General features: G+C 37.1%; 1 protein-coding gene across 1 annotated transcript in view; it reads left to right on the forward strand.

The window, feature by feature from the left end:
* Positions 1-5,750, forward strand: part of USH2A (usherin) — a 1,482,371-nt gene that overhangs the window by 297,103 nt on the left and 1,179,518 nt on the right. The window lies entirely within an intron of this gene.

The following is a 5,750-nucleotide window of genomic DNA, read 5'->3' on the forward strand; positions in this document are numbered from 1 at the left end:
GGCGCTGTAGTTAAGAGCTTGGATGCTAACCATAAAGGTCTGCAGTTTAAACTCACTAGTCTGCATCAGTCTACTTCTATAAAGATTTACAGCCTTCAAAACCCTATGAGGCAGTTCTACTCTATCCTACAGGGTCCCTGTGAGTTGGAATCAACTTGGTGACAATGAGAATATTAAATTGCTCAATTTTGTATAAATCCTCTTTTAACAATTGGAAGAAAAAAAAAAAAAAAGAGCTATTAAAATTTAGCAAAAGATCTTCAAGTCCTCTTGAGCCCTGAAAAGCTACATGAGGGAAATCTCTTCTCCATTTCTTCAACTATTTCTTACATGCTCTGACCCTCTGCTATTAAAGTCAGTCTCCCTTTCTGGGATAAACTTCCATTTGTCGGTGTTCCTCTTGAGGTATTGACCTAGGATAAAAGTTAAGAAAAGCTAGAATGATCAACAATATTGCTGTTGTTAGCTGCCTTCAAGTTAGCCCCTGACTCATGGCAACCCCATGCAAAATGGAAGAAAATGCTACTGGGTCCTGCATCATCTACATGATTGTCAGTGGATCAGGCAATGGTGATCCAAATGGTTTTCACTGGCTGATTTTGGGAAGTAGATCTCTAGGCCTTGCTTTCTAGGCCCTGTTAGTATGGAAGCTTCTCTGAAATCCATTCAGCATCATAGCAACATACAAGCCTCCACAGACTGAAGGGTGGTGGCTTCTCATGATCAACATAATAGATTGGGATTATTATCTTTTGTTGGACAGCACAGTTATATTCATATAGATGAATATTTCTATTATTGAGAAGTTTTTCCTTGTGGGTACTGTTCATTTCATAATCTAATCAAAGAACATTTTGTTTACAGCAGTGACCAATACTTTCATTGAGTTTAAATCCTTATGAAGAGATTGACAACAAATCAATTTAAAAATAAATATATAATATAAATTTAGGTAGTGATAATCTTTGGATCCTTGCCTCTACTCAGTTGGGTTGTTGAGAGCCCAAGATACCATTGTGCCTACCAAATAGACTTTGTCTACTCTCCTATTTCCTACATCAATATGTACAATGCTTCTGAAAACTTAAAAATTCCAGAGTGAATTGGATAACCAAGTTTGTATTATACACAGAACAGACATATTGAGAGTATTTATTGGAATCAAAAACTAAAGAGGTTTAAAATGGAAGAAAAGTCAAGTGAAAGAAAGTATCAAATCATGTCCTTTGAATTATTTTTAAAAATCTATATCTTGTTATTTTTGTTTTACTCCTCATTTAAAATTGCGAGTGTTTGGAAGAAAAAGCCCATGAGATGACTTAGTTAAAACTCCTGATTGTTTCTCAGTGTCCACAATTAAACAAATCTTTGTTAAGTACTTGTAATGTATAAGGAATTATTTTATTATTGAATCTATGCAAGTTGAATATGATAATCCTAGCCCTCAAGATATAGAAAACATAACATTGAAAATAAGACAAGCACAAACAAAATAAAAGAATACATTAAATATATTTTCATTATTTGTGATGATCCTCACACTAAAACCTCCTTCAGAAGAGAGACTTTTTTTTTTTAAAAAACTGTTTATTGTTATTTGGGTGAAATTTAACAGAGCAGATTCATGTTCCACTCAACAGTTCATCTGCATTTTGTTTCATGACATCAGTTACAATCCCCACAATGTAAAAGCTCTCTTCACATTTCCTCTTTGTGGTTCCCTTTTCCTTGTGACCTTCTTTCCCATGCATTCCTGCTTCCCTAGCTTTCTCTCTGCACAAATGCTGGCCTTCTGGTCTTTCATGGTTCATTGTTCTAGGGAGAGCATCTTCCTACTGTAATTTTTCACCTCATAGGCTTATCTGTTATTTGGCTGAGAGTTAAGCCAAAGGAATGAGTTCAAATTCCAGGCCTGGACAGTGACAAAGAGCTGTAGTGTTGGAGGTTTCATCAGTCTCTATCTGACTAGGAAAGGAAAAAAAGACTAAAATTGATGTTATAAGAGACTCTGAAAGTTGTTCTTGAACTGAGAGTAGCTAAAGGGAATGGAAGAAATGATGAAATAAAAAAACTGAACACATTTCAAAGTGTGGCTTAAGAAGACAAAGTAAAGCATTATAATGAAATGTGCAAAGACCTGAAATTAGAAAATCCAAAAGGCATTTCTCAAGCTTAAAGAACTGAAGAAAAAGTCAATCCTTGAGTCATAATAATGAAGGATTCTAAGGGCAAAATATTGAACAATGCAGGAAGCATCAATAGAAGATGGAAAGAATATACAAAGTCAATGTATCAAAAAGAATTGGTTGACATTCAGCCATTTCAGGTGGTAGCATATGATCAAAACCCAATGGTATTGAAAGAAGATGTCTAAGCTGCACTGAAGAAATTGGTGAAAAATAAGGCTCTTTGAATTGATGCAATACCTATTGAGATGTTTCAACATATGGATGTAGCACTAGAGGCACTTGTTTATGCCAAAAAATTTGGAAGAGAGCAACCTGGCCAACTGACTGGAAGAGATCCATATTTATGCCCATTCCAAAAAAGGTGATGTAACAAAATGTGGAAATTATTGAACAATATTATTAATGTCACATACAAGTAAAACTTTAGAACTGCCAGAAATTTAGGACAGATCAGAAGAAAGCATGGAATGAGGGATATCATTGCTAATATCAGATGAATTGTGGCTGAAAGCAAAGAATATAAAAAATATGCTTACTTGCATTTTATTGATTATGCAAAGACATTTGACTGTGCAGATCATAACAAATTATAAATCACATTATGAAAAATGGGAATTCTACAGCATTTAATTGTGCTCATGAGAAACGTGTGCATAGACCAAGAGGCAGTCATCAGAACAGAATGAGGGGGCAGTGAATAGTTTAAAATCAGGAAAGGTGTGCATCAGGGTTGTGTCCTTTCACCATACATATTAAATCTATATGCTGAACAAATGTACTGAGAAGCTGGACTATATGAAGAACTGGGCATCAGGATTAGAGGAAGACTCATTAACAACCTGTGGTATGCAAAAGACACAACCTTGCTTGCTGAATGTGAAGATGACTTGAAGCACTTACTGATGAAGATCAAAGACTGTAGTCTTTGGTGTGGATTATATCTCAACACAAAGAAAACAAAAATTCTTACAACTCAACCAATATGCAACATCATGATAAATGGAGAAGAGATTGAAGTTGTCAAGTATTTCATATTACTTGGATTCACAATCAGTGCCCATGCACACAACAGCCAAGAAATCAGACGTATTGCACTGGGCAAAACTGCTGCAAAAGTCCTTTTTAAAGTGTTAAGGAGTAAAGATGTTGCTTTGAAGATTGAAGTGTGCCTGATCTAAGCCATGGTATTTTCAATAACCTTACATACTTGTGAAAGCTGGGGAATGAATATGGAAGACTGAAGAAGAATTGATGCATTTAAATTGTGGCATTGGTGAAGAATACTGAAAATACTATGGACTTCCAGAAGAATGAACAAATCTGTCTTGGAAGAAGTACAATGAGAATGCTCCTTAGAAGCAAGAATGGCCAGACTTCATCCCACATATTTTGGTCATGTTGGCAGAAGGGACCAGTCCCTCTAGAAGGATATCGTGCTCAGTAAAGTAGAAGGTTGAGCAATCTACCGTAGTGATACTGCCTCAGCAACCCAAGAAGGGGTTGCTATGAGTCAGGGCTGACTCGATGGCACATAACAACAACAAAGTAGAGCATCAGTGAAAAAGGGGAAGATCCTCAATGAGATGGAATGACACAATGGCTGCAATGATTGGTTCAAGCATAGCAAAGATTATGAGGATGGCAAATGACCATGAAATGTTTGATTCTATTGTACATAGCATTGGTATGAGTTGGAGCCAACTCTACAGCACCTAACAATAACAACAACATCTGACCAGTAATCTTGTTCTTTTTTTTTTTTTTTTTTTTTAATGTTTTTGAATTTAGTTCCACACTAATTCTCTCTCACTCTATTCAGGATCTCCAATTTTGGTCCTTTTCCAAGTGGTTAGCATTGATAGGTGGACACCATCTAGTTTCTCTGGTCTCAGGATCCCATAGGGTGAGGTTCCCATGGTCCAGTGTTTCCATGTGTCTCTGATTTTCTTCACTCTTCTTTGCTCCAGACGAGTAAATACCAATATTGCATCTAAGATGGACACTTGCAAGCTTAAAAGACCCCAGTCACTACTCACCAATGTAGGATGTAGAACAGTGTTTAGTGTACTGCATTGTTCCAACTGAGTTTAAAGTCCCCTGCAACCATGGTCCTAAGCCCATACACCTAGCGACTTACTCCCTCATGGTGCTTAGCTGTGGCTAAGAAGTTATCTTAACTTTACCTCCCTGTTTGCTCTATTACCTATGCATTTTTTTATTTTTTTTTATTGTGATTTGGGTGAAAGTTTACAGAGAAAATTCACTTTCCATACAGCAGTTCACATACACTTTGTCTCGTGACATTGAGTAAAATTCACCACAATGCAACAGCTCCCCTCTGACTTCCTCCCGATAGTTATCTCTTCCCTGTGTCCATCCTTCCATGCACTCCTACCCCCTGAGCTGTCTCCCTGTGCATGAACAGCCCTTCTGTTCTCCCATGATTGTTCTCTCCAAGGAGTGTATCTACCTAATGTATGCGTGGATATTTTTGTAGTACATACAAATACATATGTAGAAATATTGTCTGCCAAACCTATATATGGTGATGTGTATATTACTTTTCACCTACCTATACCTAATCATCTTTCCTGTCTATGTATCCACCCATAGATTAATATTTGTTATTACTGATCATGCAATATTGCGTATATAATAGTATTTATCTTTGTTGTCTGTACCTCTTGTGCACCTCTCCCATATCTTCCTTTTCCTTAGTGATATTGTGCTGGTTACATGCTTTTGTTATATTGCCTTTCCCTTCACCTAAATCATACATCTTTCTTAACTAGCTAGCAATTTTCTCTCCTCTCCCCTCCCATCTCTGCTAATCAAAGAAAATTTCCTTTTCTGTATGAAAAAAACTTCCTTGACTTTTTATAATAGTAGACTCGTACAATGTTTGTCCTTCTGTAACTGACATCCTCCAAGTTCATCCACATTATGAAGTGTTTTGCAGAGTCATCATTATTCTTCGGTGTTGCATATTATTATGTTGTGTATATGTACCTCAGTTTTTTAAATGCATCCTTCTGTTGATGAGCTCCTAGGCTGTTTCCATCTATTTGCTGTTGTGAAAAATGTGTGATGAAGGAGAACGTGCATATATCTGTTTGTGTCCTGGATCTCACCCCTTTAGGATATATTCCTAATGTTGGGATTGCTGAATCAAAGGGTATTTCTATTTCTAACTTTTTAAGGAAGTGTCATACCACTTTCTACAGTGGTTGTACCACTTTGCAGTCCCACCAACAGTGTATGAGTGTTCTATTCTCCCCACACCCTCACTAGCATTTGTTGTTTTCTTCTTGTTGAACTTTGCTATTGTTGCTGGGGTGAAATGATACCTCATTGTTGTTTTTATTTGCATCTCTCTAATGGGGAGGGAGCTCTGGTGGAATAGTGCCTAAGGCATTTGACTGCTAATGAGAGGGCTGGCAGTTCAAACCCACCAACTGCTCCATGGAAGGAAGGTTGGGCAATCTACTTCCATAGTGATACTGCCTTGGAAACCCAAGGAGGGGTCTCTATGAGTCAGATCTGACTCCACGGCAGTGTTTT

The sequence above is a fragment of the Orycteropus afer genome, unplaced genomic scaffold (assembly GCF_000298275.1).
Source record: "Orycteropus afer afer isolate SDZICR_OR568_19922 unplaced genomic scaffold, OryAfe1.0 scaffold00013, whole genome shotgun sequence".
NCBI lineage: Eukaryota > Metazoa > Chordata > Mammalia > Tubulidentata > Orycteropodidae > Orycteropus > Orycteropus afer.